Here is a 21579-nt window from a genome sequence, read left to right as displayed (position 1 = left end):
GACGTGGCACTTGGTGCTATAGTCGAGTTGAGGTGCTAGGGCATAGGTTGGACTTGACGATCTTAGAGGTCTCTTCCAACCTCATTATTCTGTGATCCTGTGAAGAGATAATCCTGGCCCAGCAGAAGGGAGAAGGGCTGATAATAGGGGAGGCAGAGCTCAGTGCTCAGGACCACAGCACATGAGGGCTTGTCCCTGCTAGCCTGAGCCATGTGCTGCTGGGATCATGTAGGGTAAGCAGGAGAGCTGATGCTGGCTGCTCTGGAGCTTTGGAGCTAGGCTGCTGCTGTTGGGAGGCACTGGGTCAAGGCAGTAAAGAAATGAAAGCAATCTGCACTGGATTATACCAATGAGATAAGGGAGATGGATTAAAAAGAACAAGAAAGTTATTCCTTAGCAAGAGAAAAGTGGTCAGTAGGTTTGCCCACAGTAGAGAAACAAGTATGCTGGCTTGGTTTTTGGAGGAAAAGTGCTGCTTTTTTACTTTGGAAATCAAGAGGGAACCTTTCAGCATCAAATAACTGATTCTCCTCTGTCCCTCCCCCAGATTGGTCATGGGATTTTATGACATAAGCAGCTTTCTCCTTGAGCAAGGGCGGGGGGCTCTTGTTGAGAGGTGTAGAGCAGAGCCAGTGGCAGTCCTGGGAATACAACAGAAGGCACAGTTCTTGATTTTTAACCAAAAGGCACAGTGGGCATTGATTGGCATCAGCCATGAAAGAAACTCGTGGGTGTTGTGCAGCTTCAAGTGCTGATTTCAGTGGATGTTGGTGACTTCTGGAGCCTGTCTGCTGAGTTCAAAGACACGTGAGGTGGTGTGCTAGATGCAGGACACCCTTGTTTGGCTGTTTAAGCTATTGCTCTTGGCTGTGCCAGCTGCTGCACTGCTGACAAGCTGGTCCTTTCCTCGAGGGTTCATCTGCCCACTGTGTAGAACTGTTGCTGCTCTTTTCAGAGGGTGTTTGGGGCTCCCCTGCCTCATGTCTCAAAACTCTGCAATGATCGTGTGGGTCAAAATCTCCTGAGAAGCTCCTCCATGGGAGAACCAGTTCCAGCTAGGAAGCAGCAAAGCAGGAAAGGCTGGTTACGGAAGTTTGTGGGGACACCTTTATGTCCATCACGTTAGAGATGGGTAAACTGAGGCACGGAGCCATGTCTGGGTGTGTGTTGAGGGTCCTTCATGGGACCACCAGCAACCCGGGGGCTTTTCCTGCCTGCCCTGTGCCCAAAGCCCCATCAGTGGCTGTTGGCTGCTCCCACTTGGCTTTAGCTGCCTCCTGTCCACAGGGGCACTGTGCTGAGCACATGGCGGTGTGTTGATTTGAAACCTGCCCTGACACCAGATTTTACACCCCCGAGCCACGACAGCCAACACTTTGCTGTAATTCCCTTTAACCAAGCCCTTTCCTCTTTGCTGTAATTCCCTTTAACCAAGCCATTTCCTCTTTGCTGTAATTCCCTTTAACCAAGCCATTTCCTCTTTGCTGTAATTCCCTTTAACCAAGCCCTTTCCTCTTTGCTGTAATTCCCTTTAACCAAGCCCTTTCCTCCTTGCTGTAATTCCCTTTAACCAAGCCCTTTCCTCCTCTGTCCTCGCCATGGCAGGGGGTGTGTCACCGGACCGAGTTCACACTTTGACCTCAATAAGCTCGACTTCAAGGACATCTCCTCTGGTGAGTGTTCCCTGGGCTTGGACCCAGCGTGGGGCATCTGTGCGTTCCAAAATGGAGCACTGGAACATGAAAGCATCCCTCACTCATGGTCTGCCACAGCAGCCTCTTCAGGGTGTGAACTCCAGGGCTGCTGGTGCCTCAGGTAGCCTTTTGCCATTGTGAGGTCAAACAGAACCAAGGAATAGAAAGTCAGTATTTTCTGCTGTCCCTGTCCTGGTTTAAAAGACAGATGTCTGCCAAGGAAGGCAGGAATCTTCCTGCAATGGAAAGATGACCCCTTCCCTCCAAATTATTATACCTTTGAAATTACAGGGCTTCTTAGCAAAAATATGGGAAAAGGAAAAACAGTTCATTTCTGGAATACATTGGCACAATCAACAGCACGATAACAGAAGTTTCCAACCCGCCAAGTACTGGTTGTCCCCTTTGGTGTAGTTATGATCACAGACAGGAGGAGCTGTGGGCTCCGGCAGGGCAGTGATCCCCTCCCAGCCAGCACCGGCAGGGAAGGAGGGAAGGTGGGAGGGAAGGCAGGCGGGAAGGCAGGAAGGCAGGCAGGAAGGCAGGAAAGGAAGGCAGGCAGGCAGGCAGGAAGGCAGGCAGGCAGGAAGGCAGGAAGGCAGGCAGGAAGGCAGGCAGGAAGGCAAGCAGGAAGGCAGGCAGGAAGGCAGGCAGGAAGGCAAGCAGGAAGGCAGGAAGGGAGGCAGGCAGGCAGGCAGGAAGGCAGGCAGGAAGGCAGGAAGGCAGGAAGGCAGGAAGGCAGGCAGGAAGGCAGGCAGGCAGGCAGGAAGGCAGGCAGGCAGGAAGGCAGGCAGGAAGGAAGGCAGGAAGGCAGGAAGGCAGGAAGGCAGGCAGGAAGGCAGGCAGGCAGGCAGGAAGGCAGGCAGGCAGGAAGGCAGGCAGGAAGGAAGGCAGGAAGGCAGGCAGGCAGGAAGGCAGGCAGGCAGGCAGGAAGGAAGGCAGGAAGGAAGGAAGGAAGGCAGGAAGGAAGGCAGGAAGGCAGGCAGGAAGGCAGGAAGGCAGGAAGGCAGGAAGGCAGGCAGGAAGGCAGGCAGGCAGGCAGGAAGGCAGGCAGGCAGGAAGGCAGGCAGGAAGGCAGGCAGGAAGGCAGGAAGGAAGGCAGGCAGGCAGGCAGGCAGGCAGGAAGGCAGGCAGGAAGGCAGGAAGGAAGGCAGGAAGGCAGGAAGGCAGGCAGGAAGGAAGGCAGGAAGGCAGGAAGGCAGGCAGGCAGGAAGGCAGCAAGGAAGGCAGGCAGGAAGGCAGGCAGGAAGGAAGGAAGGCAGGAAGGCAGGAAGGCAGGAGGGCAGGAAGGAAGGCAGGAAGGCAGGAAGGCAGGAAGGCAGGAAGGAAGGCAGGAAGGCAGGAAGGCAGGCAGGAAGGAAGGCAGGAAGGCAGGAAGGCAGGAAGGAAGGCAGGAAGGCAGGCAGGAAGGAAGGCAGGAAGGCAGGAAGGCAGGAAGGCAGGCAGGAAGGCAGGCAGGAAGGCAGGCAGGCAGGAAGGCAGGCAGGCAGGAAGGCAGGCAGGAAGGCAGGCAGGAAGGCAGGCAGGAAGGAAGGCAGGCAGGCAGGAAGGCAGGCAGGAAGGCAGGCAGGAAGGAAGGCAGGAAGGCAGGAAGGCAGGAGGGCAGGAAGGAAGGCAGGAAGGCAGGAAGGAAGGCAGGAAGGCAGGCAGGAAGGAAGGCAGGAAGGCAGGAAGGCAGGCAGGAAGGAAGGAAGGCAGGCAGGAAGGCAGGAAGGCAGGCAGGCAGGAAGGCAGGCAGGAAGGCAGGAAGGCAGGCAGGCAGGAAGGCAGGCAGGAAGGCAGGCAGGAAGGCAGGAAGGAAGGCAGGCAGGAAGGCAGGAAGGCAGGAAGGCAGGCAGGAAGGAAGGCAGGAAGGCAGGAAGGCAGGAAGGCAGGCAGGAAGGCAGGAAGGCAGGAAGGAAGGAAGGAAGGAAGGAAGGAAGGCAGGAAGGCAGGCAGGAAGGCAGGCAGGCAGGAAGGCAGGCAGGAAGGCAGGCAGGAAGGAAGGCAGGAAGGCAGGAAGGCAGGCAGGAAGGCAGGCAGGAAGGAAGGCAGGAAGGCAGGAAGGCAGGAAGGCAGGCAGGAAGGCAGGCAGGAAGGCAGGAAGGAAGGAAGGCAGGAAGGCAGGCAGGAAGGCAGGAAGGCAGGCAGGAAGGAAGGAAGGCAGGCAGGAAGGCAGGCAGGAAGGAAGGCAGGAAGGCAGGAAGGCAGGCAGGAAGGCAGGCAGGAAGGGAGGAAGGAAGGAAGGCAGGCAGGAAGGGAGGAAGGAAGGAAGGCAGGAAGGCAGGAAGGCAGGAAGGCAGGCAGGAAGGAAGGAAGGCAGGCAGGCAGGCAGGCAGGAAGGAAGTCAGGAAGGAAGGAAGGCAGGCAGGCAGGAAGGCAGGAAGGCAGGCAGGAAGGCAGGAAGGCAGGCAGGAAGGAAGGAAGGCAGGAAGGCAGGCAGGAAGGCAGGCAGGCAGGCAGGCAGGAAGGAAGGCAGGAAGGCAGGCAGGAAGGCAGGCAGGAAGGAAGGCAGGAAGGCAGGAAGGCAGGCAGGAAGGAAGGCAGGAAGGCAGGCAGGCAGGAAGGCAGGAAGGCAGGAAGGAAGGCAATAAGGCAGGAAGGAAGGCAGGCAGGAAGGCAGGAAGGCAGGAAGGAAGGCAGGCAGGAAGGCAGGAAGGCAGGAAGGCAGGAAGGCAGGCAGGAAGGCAGGCAGGAAGGAAGGCAGGAAGGCAGGAAGGCAGGAAGGAAGGCAGGAAGGCAGGCAGGAAGGAAGGCAGGAAGGCAGGCAGGCAGGAAGGCAGGCAGGAAGGCAGGCAGGAAGGCAGGAAGGCAGGAAGGAAGGCAGGCAGGCAGGCAGGCAGGAAGGCAGGCAGGAAGGCAGGAAGGCAGGAAGGCAGGCAGGAAGGAAGGCAGCAAGGAAGGCAGCAAGGAAGGCAGGCAGGAAGGAAGGCAGGAAGGAAGGCAGGAAGGCAGGAAGGAAGGAAGGCAGACAGGTTGGATCCCAGTGCTGAGCTGCAGCCCAGGGCAGTCCCAGGGCCAAGCACACAACCTCCCACAGCAGCACGTGGCCGACCTTCAATCCCCAAGCAGAAGGAAGGGAGGGTCCCCTCCCTGCCAAACCTCAAGTCTGCCTTCACAACCGGCCACGGCATCACACCACAACTCCCAAAAAACTCTGAATGGAAAAGGCCACCCCCACAGCCAAAACCCCCAAAATCTCTATCCCCCTTCCCAGACCAAGGGGAAAATTCACTCAAAGCCTAAACCCATAACAACGAAGTTAATGAACTTCTTAAGAAAACGAATTACCTTTCCTGAGCTGCTTCTTCCCTACCCTGCATCAACACTGAGGCACTTGTTAGGTTGCCTTTTGAATAAATGAAACAAGAAAGGCAACAGTAATCACAGCGGCCAGCATGGGTGTGAACTCGTGTTCACTCACTGCTTAACGGTGGGAGTGTTGGCAGACTTCACAGGGAATTGTACAGCTTGAATTTTCAGAGTAAATGCTCGGTCTGGCTGCACACTCATCACGGAGAGATAACTGCTGCTGGTTTGGGGCAGGTGAGGGAGCTCCTCCCCATCAGGGAGAGAGAAGCTTGCAGTGCTCCGCAGGGCTAAGAGTGGGCATTTTCAAGGCTGCAGTCTGGAATCAGTGTCAAAGGGAACTAAGTGACAATTAATTCCTCGTGCAGCTTCTCGGTGAGCTGTAGTTCAGATAATAAAGAGCTAAACTCCAATGACACTTTCATCCTACCAGGATATTCACACCAGGAGTCATGCCATAATTGGTGCCTAAATGGACATTTGTGTCCTTTTCCTAGGCTCTCGCAACACCAAGACCCGTTGCCTCACTCACACCTCCTCGGTGTCCCGTATCGCCCTTTGGGGAGAAGCCCACTTCCCAAATCTCCAAATCCAGCCCAGCAGGCTGGAGTTCGTGGGTGGCACTGAAGGAGTGCGCTCTCTGGAGATGACCAACTGCAGCTCTCTTCCCGTCAAGTACCGCTGGTCATTCCGCTCGGAGGACAAGCTGGGGTATGTGCACCTTTGCCCTCTCCCTGAAGCTCTTCTTCCTGGTGCCCTGGTTGTACTTGGCAAAGAGCAAAGCTGTTTGCCTAGGACCTGCCAGACTGCTTCTGGCTTTTCCTTGTTCAAATAACGCTGACCAACCGCGGTCAGGCTGGATGCTCAGGGAATAGGTTTTCCACCAATTTGGTGCTGCCTAGCCCCCATAGTGGTTTCCCCTGGGAAGGAAAGCTGGGGTGAAAGCTGCTTTCTCAGACCTCTGTGGCCTGAGGCAATGTCCACCTTGATGAAGGGCTCCTAGTCCCAGCTCCCATAGCGCTGCTGGAGGCCCTTCTGGCCCCTCTGCTTTGGGATGGGTCCTCTCTGCAGGAGCTGCTCTCTGCTCCTTGCCTTCCTCCCTTGCACTGTGCTGCAGGATGCCCAGAAAGTTCCAACACCAGAGAAAGAGTCACTTAGTGCCTGGGCTGATGCTGAACATCTTCTTACCTTCCCTTTCCTTCTTTTCTGAGATAACTCCTTTACTGCCAGGACGATTTCCTTCCCAGGGGTCAGCATTCAGCAGACACCTTGCATTCCTCACTCCCTTCTTTTGTGACACTTGTTGCTCGTTTTGACTTTTCCCCTGCAACATGTCCCTTACGGGTTCTCAACTGCTTGACAGCAGGACTTGCTCATCACATCATCTCCCATCCCTGCCTCCCAGAGAGTTTCTGCTTTAGAGTGAAAGATGTCATTGTCTGGGCATGGTGGTCCTGGGAGGTTGCCTCAAACCACTCATTAAAATGAAAGACGGTGGAATAGATGATTAGGGGATCTCTTGAGGGTTATGATGAGACTGCCCCTGATCCAGAAATGAAACCCAGCCTTAGGTAACAAGCCACAAAGCTAAAGGCAGTGATTCTTTGGGGAGCAGGTCATTACAGGCCCTGAATGCCTGTCTGGGAATGGAGCATCCAGGTTGTGTTTGACTGTGTGGGGAGCACTTGCAGCTCAGCAGGGTGACGGCAGGCACGGCTCGACTGTGTCCCTCATGTGGCATTAGAAACCCAAGCAGAGTTACCCTGAGCACCTGCTTCAATTTAAAATGGGGAACGTGACCTGAGTCACCTGGGAGTGTTGGAAAATGTCAGCCAACCCCCCCAACAGTGTCAGGGGAAACATTCCTGATAAATACCTGGTGGAGCTGCAGAGTTTCTGGTGCTGGGCACTGGGGTTTGCTGTGCTGGCTCGTCACTGGCTGGGTCTGCCCCTCGGTGCCTCAAATCTCACCTTTCTGCTTGCCTTCTCTGTCTTTCCCTCTCCCACTGTGCTTTTTGCATCCCCACAAGGTGTTAATCCCTGTCCTCTCTAGTTCCTCAATGCAAGCAGTTGCAGCTGCTGCACTGCTGCTCCCTCAGCATCATCCCTGGGCTGCCCTTAGAACAGACCTGCTCCAGCCTGGATTGGGAAGGGCTGGATCAAACCATTTCTCAGTTCAGCGTGCCAGCACCCACCCAGGGGCTGCATCCTGAGCAGGAGCTGCTCGTGCAGGTGTCCCTCCCTCCCTCCCTCCCTCCCACTGCAGGTCCCTGTTCATAGTTCTGTTGTTTTCCAGATATGAGCCTTACCCACTTAAATTCAAACCCCAACCACCAAAGGAGCAGAGAACCTGTTTGGATTCCTCGGCATATAAAAGGAGGTTCCTGATTAGAAAGGAGGAGGCAGGCAAAGCCCTGAAAGAAGTGCAGGACTTTGCCCAGTCTTTAGGAGCAGAGGTAGATTTTCTTGTACACCTGGTGCTCGTGTTGCCTCCCCAGCTTGCCCCCAACAAGTCACGCTCGTGCTGACCCTCCTTTTGCTGCCCTGCTGTCCTGTGCCCTGGCAGTGGGTTGGGCAGCAGGGCCCGTGGCTGGGTGTGGGGTGTGTGGGAGGGAGGAACAGGACAGTTTTCCTTGGAGATGCCTGCTCAGATCCTACAAGCCTGTGTTGAGTGTGGGATTTTTTTTTTTTTGCCTGGTTTTCTTCACAATGTAAGATGAGGCTTTTATCTGCATCAGGATGGTAAGACCTCCAGCTTCCTTGCCAGAGCAAGCTGTGATGAGTCCTGATCTCCCTGTGCCCTCTTCCCAGCCCAGCCAGGCCACCTGTTTCCAGGTGTCGGCTTTCACCCGAGGGCTGGTATTGCACTGATGGCCCTGAAGCTGTCTTATGAAAGGAGACTTTGCAACGCGGCTGTCTCTTCCTCCTGGCATAGAAAATGGCTTGTTTTTCAGGTGCTGCCACAAACTCCTGAACCCCCTCACCTCCCACTAGGGTTGGCAGGAATCGCGTCCTCCGTGGATGTACCGCACGCTCCCCTCGAAGCGGAGAAGAGGGAATCTGTCTCACTTGCCCACTGTTGGTGTGGCAAGCAGGGCTGTAGCTCCCAGTCCCATTGGTGGCCCTCAGCACTGCCCTCAGAGGGGCCTCACGTCCCCCCAGGCCCAGCACAAAGTGCTGCTGAAGCCACTGGTTGTTGGAGAGGCCGTGCAGGACATGTAGGGCTGCCCAAGGACGCTGTGCAGCACCTGTGGAGGGCATTGCTACCGCTGGACCTCATCAGGTGGTCCATAGGAAATGTTTGCAGGAGCTTTTGCTGAGGCACCTGGAGAAAGCAGGCTATAAATCAGAGAGAGAGGGGAAAAGCCTCAGGAGTCAGATGAGCTGGGCTGGAGTCCTCCGCTCAGCTCCAAGAGCTCTCACTCTGAGTCTCTTCCTTTTCTAAAAGCAGTAAGAAATGCTTTTTAAAGGCAAGTTGTGCATCAGAGAGAATTTCTACTGCCAGGAGACATCCCAGTTCACTTTAATGCAGTGTATTAATTAATGCATTGATCCGTGAGTGTGGGAGAAGATTTTCCCCATGGTCCCTGTGCCGGTCAGTGGCACGGATGCAGGATGAGATTAGGATGATTTTGGCTGTGTCTGGGGAATGGGCCCCTCTGGCTAGAGCTGCACTTTGCTCCAAGATGCTCTTCTGCATCCATTTCCCTGCTCAGCGCCTCGATCTCTCCCGTCCTCCATCCAGGCTTTCAGCATCCTGCCGCTGTCAGGCGTGCTGCAGCCAGGACAGAGCCAGCAGGTCTCCTTCACCTTCTCTGGCCACCGGGACGTCCTCGGCGGTGTGAAGGCGCTGTGCCGCGTGGAGGGAGGCCCCACCTACGAGGTGGAGCTGATCACCTCACGCGTCAGCTACTCCCTGAGCCTCTGGGAGATCGACTGTGGCTCTCAGGTACCACACATGGCCCCTGGCACAGCTCCTTGCCCTAGAACCACGGCCAGCGGGTTCCAGCCCACCTCGGCCCAGGGCTCCCTCCCCTTCCCAGCCCCTTTCTTGGCTCTGGGGCTTGGAAGTTCAACCTTTGAGAGACACATCTGGCATCCAACCTTTGAGGGACACATCTGGCATCCAACCTTTGAGGGACACACCCGGCATCCAAGCTGTTTTAAAACGGCCATCTCCAAAAACGCTGGGAATGCCTCTTTTTCAGGGTACCTAGCACGGCCTCCTGGGCCAGGCAGGGTCCCAGTGGGGATGCTCTGAGGGGTGTGTCCCTGAGACATCCCTCTGCTGATCCACGCCTAAAGCCTGACCTCCAAGGAGATGCTCTTGTCCAAAGCTCTTGCTTAATCCACAAATAATCAAGGGAAGAAGTTGGGCTTCCAGTCACTATAGCTGGAGAGACTGTCCCAGAATAATCCCCACTTCACTCTTTTCCAGTTGAAAGCCCACAGATATTTCCAGCTGCTGGCCCTGTCTGTGTTGCCCTGTGTGACTCCCTTGTTGCATGTGTGCTGCTTGCCAATACTTGCATGCAGGTGCCTTTTCTGCTGGAATGCCTCGGTGCTCTCTCTGTTTCTCCTGGCTGTTGGTGACCCCTCAGAGTGCAGAGGGCCTGTGTCCCCTGGTTCATTTATTGCTGGCCCTCACATGGTTGTTACCACAGCTGTGTGTGCAGCCAGAGCTCCCTGGCCCTGTGCAGGTGTCCTGTGCCTGGGGGTTCCCCAGGTTCCCAAGTGCCCCCATCTCCTCCCTGCTCCCACGATGTGTTTGCTTCCAAGCCCAGGAGAGAGGAAGGAGATTCCCAGCAGCAGGCCTGGGTCTGTAACTTCCCACTCCTGTGCCTTCTCTCCAGATGTTTAATGAAATTGGTCACAGCACGGTCACCCTGGAGAACACTGGCAGGATTGAATTCAGCTGGGTGCTAAAGCCTAGCACTGCCGACCAGCATCTGCCTGGCGTGTTTCTGGTCAACCCCACCACTGTAAGTAGCACAAGTGACTGAGCCCAGCCCTGTGCCAGGTGGCCCAGGAGAGTGTTAAAGGGAAAAGAGAGCAAGGGGAAAAAATCAGAGGGGAAAACACAAACCCAGCCATGAGAGACAGAGGGCTGTAAGCAATTCCTGCTGGGGGCAGAGAAGGTCAAACAAGGGCTCTCCTGATAGACTCCCCCACGGCCTTGGCTGGTGGGTGGCTCTGCTGTCAGAGGCAGACACCAGCAGGAGGCACGAGTGTGTTGGTCACTGTCCTGTCCTGCTGTCAGGGGAGTAGAGGAGAATTCTTTTTGGTAGATTGCTCGGACGAAAATAAGGCACAAACACAGCAAGTATTATATCTGAAAATTGTGTCTTGATAAAGAGAGGGTATGGTCCTGAGCAGAAAGGGATAGAAAAGAGAGCAGAGAGAGAAAATGAGAAACAGAGAGAGTAACAGAGGAGAGGGACAGAGCGTTACCGCTGGAAGCCTGGGAGGCTCTGTCGGGTCCTGCTGGGCAGATGCAGCGAGTGTGCTGCCAGCCGCACTGTGAACAACGCCTTCACTCTCCTGTGAACATGCCAAAGGGTTAATAAAGGACAGTGGGAGACAAGGACCTTAGAGCCAAGGTTATTACGGCCGGGTGCATCTTGGCACTGAGCCAAGAGCACGCTGTTACCTTCGGGGATACCCCTTAAGCACCTTTTCCATTACATCAGCCTGTTGCATATTCATAGACTCTTATGCATAGGAAACCTTTTCCCCAAACTAGTTTATATGTTCTAAGAATTGCTTAGCATGGCTCCTCCTTGGATTTGCCCTTTTTGGAGCATGCGGATTCCTTGGCTGTGGTTTTAGTCCTTTTTTGTCATCATCTTCAGTTTTGGCCCCGGCCCACGCTGCCTTCAGAGGGTGAGTGCTGATGGTGGGCAGATCTTAGCAGGTGTCTCCTTCATATGTTCATTGGATGCTATCCCATCCAAGCAGGCATTTTAACCCAAGCACATTATATCAACTATTTCACTAAGCTTAATTAACAACAGAAATAAAAACGATCTCTTTATAACAAAGTTACTTGAACACGACACATATAAAATCCATTTTCGTGTTTTTCATGGAGACAGCGGAGCGCCAGCTTCCTGTGGCGAGCGGGGAAGCGGCGACAGCAGGGTAGACAGGCAGGGAAGAAGTGGCTCTGCAGGGAGCCAGGCCCTCCAGGTGCTCCCAGCCCAATAAAAAATAACCAAAAATGGCAGGGAAAAACTGGCAGTGGTAACTGCTTTTATATGCTAAGATTCCTCCTGTAATAGATACATATTATAATATTGGCTTTTCGCAAATATTAATATCGAGTGCGACCCCCCGTGCAGGGAGTAACGCACTCTGACTCTGTGTTGTAGAAGGCTGAATAATTGCTTTATTATATCATCTTATACTACATTGTACTAGAACTATATCATAGTAAAAAGATACTAAAGAAAAACCCGTGTCTGTCTCCAGACAATCATGACACAGCTTTGGCCCAATTGGCCAATCAGTCCAAACAACCATCACCGGTGTCTAATTAACAAATCATTCCTCGGTAAACAATTTCCATAACACATTCCACATGTGCCAAACAACAGGCGCAGCAAAGGGGGAGAAGAATTGTTTTCTTCCTTCTCTGAACTTTCTGCCTGCGTCTCACAACTTCCCAGGAAAAATCCTGGGAGAATCATGTCTCTCTCTGTTCAGAGAATGTGAATACCACCCATTAAAATGGATTTTCTATGTGTGGTGTTAAAGTAACGTTGTTATAAAGATATAGTTTGTATTTCTGCTGCTACTTAGGCTTAGGCATAGCAGTGAAATAGCTATGCCTGTGTTAAAATGCCTGCTTGGATGGGATAACATCCAGTGAACACAGGATGAGGACACCTGTACAGATCTGCCAACGATCAGCATTCACCGTCTGAAGGCAGTGAGGAGCAAAGCCCGAACTGGAAGGGATAAAGAGAAGGAGCCAAATCCCAGCCAAGAAACACACATGCTCTAAAAAGGCGGACCCAAGGAGGGGCCATGTAAAATAGTTCCTGGAATATGTCAACTAGGTTATGGATATGCATAAGGGACTATGAATATGCAACAGGCTGATGTAAGGGAAAAGGTATTTAAGGGGTGTCCCCAAAGGTAACAGGGAGGTCTTTGCTCATTGCCAAGATGCACCCGCCCGTAATAACCTCTGCTCTGTGGTCTTTATCTCCTATTGTCCTTTATTAAACTTTTTAAATTTTCACAGTAGAGTGAACGTGTTTTTCACACTCCCATAACTCAGCCCTTTTAGGAAGTCTTGGTGAGGTGAGCAAAGTTTTCCTGGGGTTCGGGGTCTGCCCTCCTCCAAGGGGGAGGTCGCTTGCAGCCCCCCAGACACGGAGCCTGCCTGCATTGTCTGCCAGCAACCCCCTTTACACGTGGGGATGTGTTAGGGCTCCCAGCACGTGGACAGCCCCTACGGTAATTTTTCACCCCATGGCAGAGGATGGATTTATAGCGTATGCTGAGGCATAACTAAAAATGTAATTGGTTCCTCACAGTCACTCTGGGGACCCCGACGGCTGAGATCTCAGGCTGTGCTGGCACTGGAGCGTTTCTGAGGGTCACCTTAGCCAGGCTGTGTGATCACACAGGACATTGTCCTTGGCCCTGCCTCCCCACTGCCAGCTAAGCACCACTTGTGTCCCTTACTGGGCTTGCTGCTCCCTGCCTCCTCCAGCTTTGCTGCTGTGCAGCGGCTTTGTGGGGCAGTGAGGGGGCCAGGGAGCAGCGGGGCTGGAAAAGCAAGGAGAAAGATTAGCAGCATCCCACCACTGCTGCCCAAGCTTCTCAGCCCTGCCTGGATGTCTTTGAGCCGAAGCAGCGCTCCTGCCTTTGTCCCTCCTTGCGGTGGCAAGAGGAAGCCGATTGGCTTTGCCATTTCTGCATGCCTGTCTCCTACAAGGGACGAGAGGAGCTGCTGGCCCTGCTGAGAGCAGGGACTTCCCTTCCCCAGCAGCAGCAGAAGAGCCTTTTTTTGATGAGGAGGGCTCTTGCTGGCAGAGGGCAAAGCCCATTAGCAGCAGGGCTGTGCTCGCACCAGGCTGTGCTGGGGCTGCAGCCTTATGAGCCCTGGGGAGGACGCACGGCACCCCGGGGTCGGAGGCTCGACCTTTTGGGCACAAGGAAGGTAGAAGGTGTGAGAAACAAAAGCCACTCCCCAGGTAAAATTTCAAGAAAATTTAATAAGGGACAACAGGGGCCAAAGTCAATAAAGCAGAAGTAACAGCGCTGGGTTAGCTTAGCTAACAGCTTTAACAGGGTTAACAGCTTAGCTGCAGCCAGAGGCACACCAGTCCACACAGCAGCACCCCTAATATCCCCTGGGTATTGCATCAGCCTAATACATATTTACAAATGGTTGTACATATTCAGAATTTTTAACATAGTTCCTCCTCTGTCCCACCTTTTTGGAGCATGTGCAGTTGTCCTAGTGGTGGTCATTTGTTACTTTCCAACATATTCGACAGGTTTCCATTCCTTCACTATTAAATGTTAAATTTAATATTATATACATGTTAAAAATTCAATTTATATATTGATATATATGTGTGTTATATATTTTTATATATGTTATAAATTAATATATATTTAAAATTTAATATTATATATATAATTTAACATTATATAAATGCTAAATGTTAATATTGCAACAAGTCTTCACCAACATTGGTATCACAACACAACATTGGCATTAAAAGAGCTCTAAACTTTAGCAAAACTTCTTTTACACAAGTCAGCCTTATAAACCACATAGTATTTACTCTAACAGTTGTGACAGCCAACACTGTAATGTGTTTCTCAGGAAGGTGATGTGGTCTGATGGTTTCTTCTAGATGAGACTCTGTGTCCCCAGCCTGTCTGTCCCCTGAGCCATCCCCATCAAACACTGATGCATTCCCTCCCTCTCCTCCTGCCCCTGCAGGGCTCCATGGCACCTGGCGAGAAGCAAGCGCTGAAATTCTCTTACATGCCAGGATTACCAGGAGCTTTCAGCAGGATTTACCAGCTTAAAGTGGGTGACCTGGAGCCGAAAAATATCCTCCTGAAAGGAGAAGCGTCCTTTCCCGTGATCACCGTGAACCTGCCCTGGAACACCAAAGGTGGGCACTGCCTGTCTGCCCCCAGGAAGGGCCCCTCTGGTTTGGTTCCCTACCACATGCCCATGGGGCAGCTCATGCCAACCTCCACCGAGCCTGGAGGGGTTGCAGGACTCCCAGGCCAAGTCAAGCCCCCTGGTTGCTTCCTGAGTCTTGAGCAGAGGATCCCATGTGGGCTTTGTCCCAGGAGCCATCCTGCAGAGCTTGCCAGCACATCTGGCAGGGTCCTGAAGGATGATGGCTAGACTGAAGGGCTTGGGAAAGCTGTCAGAGAGGCTGGCAGGGCTTCAGGCAGGGTTGGATTTGCGTGGCATTGCAGGGGATGAGATGCTCCTCAGTGGGGAGGGAGAGAACATGAGGATTCAGAGAGGAGCAGCAGCATCCACTTGCCAGAGATGGCTTGAGGGATTTCTTTCTGGAAGACACCAATGCTGGGAGGTGGGGACTTGCCAGCTTAAATGGGGACTGGCACTTTGCTCACATTTCTCTTTGTGGATGCTTTCTTCCTTCAGAAAATGAAAAATATGAGCAGCCACTGAAACAGCATGTAAAACACCTGCAACAGTACAGCCAGAGGAATAAATCAGAAATTGTTCAGAAGACTCAGAGCCTGAAGACTGACACCTTGAAGTCTCAGACCCTGAAAACTCAGACTCCAAAGACTCAGACCTCGGAGACTCGGGATGCAAAGACTCAGGACCTGAAGCCCCGCGTGCCTGGCTCTGGCATTGTAGTAAGAACAGCTGCAGCCCCGTTTGGCACATGCCACCTTCTCCGTGTTCACCTGAGCCCCTTGCAGCCCACAGCAGCTCCCCGGTGCCCTGTTGGCACCTGGGACGTCCCTGCCCACCTACAACCTTGTGTCAGCTCAGCATTGCCCCTAGGGCTGCCACTCTGGTCATGGTCTCTTCTGGGGCTGCACCAGCTTCCTGGCTAGCCCAGGGAGAGGTCCTGAGGGCCATGCTCAAGGGATGGTGCTTTGAAGGAGATGCAGGTCATTGCTGGGGAGTTTGTTGGTCCCAGCCCAAGCCCTGCCAGAGTTACAGAGCCAAACAGCAGCTGCCTGATTGTGCCCTGGGGCTGTGCTGCTGCTGCTCATCTCCAAGAGGCACCAGCTTGGCTCCGATTCCCTTTCAAGACACTTTTTCTCCAAGCTGCCTTGGTACTGGCTGGGGGCAGGCAGGTGTCTGGAGCTCTGGAAGGTTCCTGGCTGGTCTGTCTGCCTGGCCAGAGCAGCTCTAACAGTGTCTGGGCAGGCAAAGATGCTGGAGTTACTTCCCTGGAGATGAGGTCCCGCCTAAGAGAGCAGGAGGTGTCACAGACACTGAGCAGCCAGACAGGAGGACCCCACGCCCCCTCCCAGCAGGAGCAGGGTGGGATCCTTTCTCAGGTGCAAGCTGGGCCTTGGGAAGGACCTTGCCTAAGCAGCCACTGTCTTGCCTTTCCTCAGCCAAGCACTCAGCTGCAGATGAACACAGTGAGGATGCTGATAGAGAAGGCTGCTCTGGAGCTGCAGCAGAAGCTCACGTGCCATCCCCCGAAGAGCAGGTTCCCTGACAAGCAGCTATGCCAGAGTCTTGTCAAGTGAGTAGGGACTCCCATCCCCATCTCCAGGTGCCCCGTGGGGAACACCCAGCCATGTCCCCTTCTCCTGAGAGCTCCTTGGGCCTGCAGAGCTGGGAATAGCCTGGAGTGCAGAAAGGGTCTGGTCCCGGTGGCTGTGTCACGCTACGTGGGAGCAGCAGTGTCCTCCCTTCCCCAGCACCACGCTGAGCTTTGGACTGCTCAGCTCCCCACAGCCGTGGGGTTCTGCCCCTAGAGCTGGGGCACCCAGTGCAGACCTTCAAGCCCTTCCAGACAGCATCAATTCTGTCCCTGCTGGCTAGCTCTGAAAGAGACAGCTCCCAGCTGATGCCTTGCTTCCAACTAACAGAGCACACTAAAGGAGAGGGGAGCCGCACATGTCAGCAAAGCCTTTCAAACCCAAAATCAGATGGTTTGAACCCTGGTGGGGTGGCAGGGCTTATCCAGGTAACTTGGTGGGTCCCTTTGCACCGTCATGATGCAGCACAAGCACCAGAGGCTTCAATTCAGGAAGCAGATGCTCTGCAGAGCAGATCATGTGATCTGGTTGCAGAGCAGTGGAGATTCCCTGAGCAGGCAAATCATATTCCTAGGCCCCAAAACAATTTCAGGCTCAGGCTGTACACCAGGCTAGGCAGTTCCACTGAGACCAGTGGAGGCCCTGTGGACTCACCTGTACTGGCTTTTCATGGCAGAGGAGCTGTGGCCAGTGTCCATTTTAAATAATTTTATTTCCACGTGCCATTAGTAGCTGATACAACCTAGGAGCTGCACTCCTCCTGACTTCCCAAACTCTTTGCCGGGTGGTCAGGTCATGGCTTTCTTGGGCTTGAGCTGAGTTTTTACAGCAGTGAATAAAGAAATAGCCACTGTATTTATGGCTGTCCACTTGGACATGCAGCCAGGCTGTGGTTTAAGGACTGTCCTTACTCCTCCTTGCAGAGTTGAGCTGCCCGAGTATGTCCTGGACATGGGCACTGTCCTTAAGGGTTTCACTGAGAGAAGCACTCTGGAGATCACCAACCCTGGGCAGATCCCAGTGTCCTTCCAGGTCGATGAATCTGTCCTGCAGGACACAGGTAAGCAGTGCTGGAGACACTTCCTGTGGCCTTGAAGGAGGTGTCTCAGACAGATTAGCTTAAGCCACTGAACCTGGGGAGGTTTTTGAGCTTTTTCTTCTCAGTGCCGCCCCTGCTGGGAGCTTTAGAAGCAGAATTCTCCTGGCCATCCATTCCCAGGGACCTGGCCTGGCCTGCCTGTGACTGCCCTAACGCTTCAGTGCAGGGGCCAGATGGGCTCATCACCCTGGTCACCTCTCAGCATCTTCTGCCCTTGGCTCCCACGAGCAGCAAGCTTCTTTGGGCACTCTGTGGGCCTGTTTTGGCAACCAGTGGGGTCTGCTGTGCTTTGGAAATGCTTGGTTTGGAGTTCACACTGTCACAGCACTTGTATTCAGCCTTTATTGAGGAGACAGCCTGCGAGATCCTCTGGTGGATCAAGAGAGGCTTCCAAAAAAGGCCTTGAGGCAAGGCTGCGCTTCCGTCACAGTGGCTCACTGTGTCTGAGGGGTGTTCAGGTGCACCCCAAGTTTTCATCCGGGTCACAGCCCGGCGTGGGGCCTTCCCCAGACCTCTCAGCCAGGACACCTGTAAGGCCTTAACTTAAGCTGCTTTGTCTTCATCTGTTCCAGGTTTCAGCGTGGACCTGGGCCTGATGAAGAGCCTGGCCCCCAGCCAGACCATGGCGTTTAACGTGTGCTTTGAAAGTGCCCGCTGGCCGCAGGGTGACGTGGATGTGCTGCTGCCCATAGAGGTGCCACAGCTCTTGGGGCAGGCAGCAGGCTGGGCACAGCAGCACGTGTCACCTGCACCCTTCGCTGAATTCTCTGTCCTTCTCCAGGTGACAAAAGGCCCCACGTCTCACATCCGCCTCCGCGCCACTGTGCTGGAAGCGTCGCTCGACCTCTCCAAGAACACGCTGCAGTTCTCTGACATCCTGCTTGGGCAGTGCCAGGTTGAGACCATCCGGCTCTACAACCGCTTCCAAGCACCCTGCAGATGGTCCATCGAGCCTGTTCTGAAGGTAAAGCACAGGCGACACTGAGCACGTAACTTTCTTGGCTGGGTTTTCTCTGTGTCTCTTGCCCTTTCTGCTCCTGTGGCTGCCTGAGCATTTGGGTCTGCAGCGTGTTGAAGGAAGCTTCTGAGGGTCTGGATCAAGGCTGGTTTGCCTGGACCTGTTCCATTAGCGGGTGCTTTGCTTTTCTGCCATCTTCACCCATTCCTGCTGCTCTGAGGACAGGAGTTCCCTGTCTGCCTGCCCTGTCTACAGGTTTTCCCTCCAGCTCTAGGCTTTGGGGCCACACTTGCTTTGGCTGTGGGTGCTCTCAGCACCGTATCCGTGTCTCAGAGCACTCAGGAAGTGGGACTCTGTCCTCGCAGACCGAGGAGACCTCACACGATTGGTTTCTGTGCCCAGAACAATCACCTCGAATACATGACACCAGCCGTACGCCAGAAGTGGCAGGCGCTGGAGGATGAGCCCTGTCCCTTTGAAGTGACGCCCTCCCAAGGAACCCTTGATCCAGGATGCTGGCAGAACTTAGAAATCCACTTTACACCCAAGGAGGAGGTGAGATTGGCAGGTGTCAGCCCGGGAGGCCTGTCAGGGCTATCTGGAAATGAGGGCCTGGTGCAGAGAGTGTGCTATGAGCGCTGCCTTCACAGGGAGCTTTCTGCCAGGCCCGCACTCTGCGTGGCTCAGTTCACCCCACAGAGCACTCCCGTGAGATGTGCTTTGAAATGCCCACAGGGAGCTTGCACAGAGAGCACCAGGGCTGCCTCTCGGCACATGGAGGGGATGTGCCCAACTCCCCTCAGCCTCCCCCTGGCCTGGCTGTGTTTGCAGCTGCGACACTCGCTGCAGAGCAGCTGCCCACTCGCAGAGGATAATCCTGGAATGGCCAGTCTGGGCTCATCCTGCTGCAGGACTGACAGACAAAACAGCCACCACACACCTTCCTGGGCACGGCGGGACAGTCACCTGTAGTGGTGTGCTGCCAGCAGTGCCTGGGGCTCTGGCCTGCCTGCACATTGCCGTGCAGCTGGGGATTCAACTTAAAGGATGGAGCATTCCCAAAAGTAGTTTGCCTGTGGCCGCTGGGTCTCGGAAACTGGCAGTGTGTGCCAGCATGGACACAAGTGCTTCTGTGCCCAGACAGTGCCAGGGATCTTTTAATTGCTGGAGAGATGTAACCATCTTGTGTCTGGCTTGGACCAGAGCCAAGCACTAAGCAGAGAAGATGACCCTTATTTCTGGCCAGCGAGAGCTCGTTTGCCTCTCTCCTGGAGCTGGTGTTTGCCTGATGCAGCAGTGCCAGGACTGTCTCTGGACACTGTAACCCCGGGGCCCCTTCCCATGAGCATTGCTCTCCTGCATGACCAGGTGAAAACACCTGACAGTCCATTGTACATCCACCTGCTTCCCGAATACCCAGTTTCAGTGCACACCAGGATTCATCCCAGTTCCTCAGCCCCAGGACACAGATGCCGTAGTCCCTAGCATAAGTAAATATCTGGTTTCCATTCACCTTGGAGAGACTGATAACACCCTGACCTTGGGGCAAGCATTGTTGTATTTGGGGTCCTGTCACCCGGGACTTCATGGATGAGTTTTCTGCACTTTTCTCTTTTCAGAGGTCTTACAAGAATGAGCTGAAGCTTAACATCTGTGGGAGCAGCAATCACTTAAAGCTGCACCTCTCAGGACAAGGTCTGGAGCCACGGCTGGAGTTCAGCCCCCCAGCATTAAAGATGGGACCGGTGCTGGTGGACAGCGATGGGGTGGAGGCCACAGTGGTGGTGAAGAACCCCTGCGACTTCCCCATTGAGTTTTACTCCCTGGATTTTGATGAGCAGTACCTTGAGGAGGAGAAGGTGAGGAGGCGGCTCTGGTCCCCATGTACATGCTGCCCAAGCTTCACAGCACTGCAGCATTGCCAGGCTTGTGCCAGGGAGATGGAGGCAATGCCCAGGGCAAGGCCAGCTCTGACCAGCTGAGTCACTCGGCAGAGGTTTCTCTCCCGGCCCTGCTTGTAGCTCTTGCCTCTGCTCTGGAGCCCGCTCACCCCACCGGGCGTAACAAAGCACTTACACCTCATATCAGTCAAAAACCCCATTGCCAAAAGCTCAGTGCCTTTAAAGAAGGCGGATGAAGGTGCCAGAAGTATAAGCAGGGTTTTCTCTTCTGTTTTAGGTGCTGGAACACGTGGGACTGCATCCCCACGGGCCTCCCCTTGCCCCAGCTGCTGTGCTCTCCACAGTGGAGTACCCAGAGGAGCGGCTGGGCCCTGCAGAGCGCGTGGAGCCCTTCACCATTGTGGCACCGGGAGGTGCTGCTGTGGAAGACAATCCGGTGGGTGCTCCAGTGGTGCCAGGGCAGGGCCCAGGCTCGATGGGGGCATGGGGGACAGGTTGGACGGGAAAGGATCATGGTGGAGAGGTAGTGAAGATGTGATGGGGCCCCGTGGCTGCAGGTCTCCTTTCTGTCAGGGGTGGGACGAAAGAGACAGCTCTGCTGGGGACAGAGCAGTTCTGTAGGACAAGAGGTAAAAAGTGGCTTAAACCATCAACTTCCTTTGAGGAGAGGGTCCTGAGTGAGAAGGGTTGTCCTGTGTGGGTTTCTTGTTTGGGTTTTTGGGGTTTTTTTGGTTTTTGGGGTTTCTGGTGGGTTTTTTTGGTTTTTTTGTTGAGGTTGGGATTGAAGGTATTTGAGATGGTATTTTATGTTTGGGTTTAGGTGTTTGTTATTTTTTATTAGTGGAACAGTTTCACAGCTGTGAGTTTTGTAGTTTTTCATTAGCAAGGTATAAAATGGTTAACTATTTTTTGTTATGAGGGTTTTTTAAATTAAATTATTTCATGAAGAAATGATACTTAGGTTATTATTTTTTAACTTAATAACTGATTTTTCAAACCTGTAATGTGGACTTTTTTGTCTAATTACAAAACATGACTTAAATCGATGAAGAAGAAGGAAGAAGAAGGTGAAGAAGAACAATTTGGTTTTGCTTTAAAACTTTTATCTTGCTTCATATTTATTACTATATTCTAAAACCTTAAACTCTAAGATTTTTACTTTGTGATATTACACACTTGTAACTAACTACGCACTCGTAATTTCAGTGTTTTTAATTAATTTTGGAAGTCTTCTCTACAGCCTCAGGTCAAATGCAGTGCTCTTTTGTAAGTCTGTGCCTTTTAGCAGAGAAAGATTAAAATTCTCAGTATCTAGGATTCCAACAGTCCTAGGCCAAACAAACACCCATAAGGAAAACCAAGTCCATGGGCAGGTGGACTTATTTATTTATTCTCTCTTCTGCTGGTGAAGAAACCCCCGTTTTGCTTTCCAGGATGGGGATGTCTCAGGGCTCACCTCTGCCTCCCTTTTCTCTCTCCCCTTAGGCCAAGGCCCCGGATGCGAAGGGCAGCTCTGCCGAGGGCCAGCCAAAGATGGGTAAAGCGGCCAGCAGAGACAGCTCTCCAGAGGAGAACCAGATCTCCACAGGCAGAGCAGAAAGTTCCTCCGCAACAAGATGCAAAAGTACGCTGGAAAGTGCCTCAATCCCCACAGAATTCCTCAGGTGAGCCGCACGGGAGGAGGCGATGCCTCTGCTTCTTGCTCCTCTTGCCAAACAAGGCCCATGGTGCCCAGCTCCACAGCGACCCCGTGCCAGTGCCCCCGTGGGATGGCGAGTGCACCCTCCTCGCTTCGTTTGCTCCTCAGCAGTGTCTGAATTCTCCTCTTTAACTGCCAGGCTGAAACGGTACCAGTGGATCGTGCCTGCCCGTGGTGAGGTGGAACTGAAGGTC

At 53.6% G+C, this 21579-nt stretch overlaps 1 protein-coding gene and 1 long non-coding RNA gene across 2 annotated transcripts in view; one reads left to right on the top strand and one right to left on the bottom strand.

Annotated features, from left to right (window-relative positions):
- Nucleotides 1-21579, bottom strand: part of LOC128821200 (zinc finger protein 208-like) — a 1118338-nt gene that overhangs the window by 106407 nt on the left and 990352 nt on the right. The gene's annotated exons all lie outside the window — the stretch shown is intronic.
- Nucleotides 17768-19506, top strand: LOC128821221 (uncharacterized). Its single transcript, XR_008441049.1, has 3 exons — nt 17768-17791; nt 18188-18340; nt 19405-19506. It is a non-coding gene; the product is annotated as an uncharacterized LOC128821221 (long non-coding RNA).

The sequence above is a fragment of the Vidua macroura genome, chromosome 36 (assembly GCF_024509145.1).
Source record: "Vidua macroura isolate BioBank_ID:100142 chromosome 36, ASM2450914v1, whole genome shotgun sequence".
Taxonomy (NCBI): Eukaryota; Metazoa; Chordata; class Aves; order Passeriformes; family Viduidae; genus Vidua; species Vidua macroura.
Note: the sequence above shows the minus strand (reverse complement) of the source record. Positions and strands in the feature narration are given on the sequence as shown.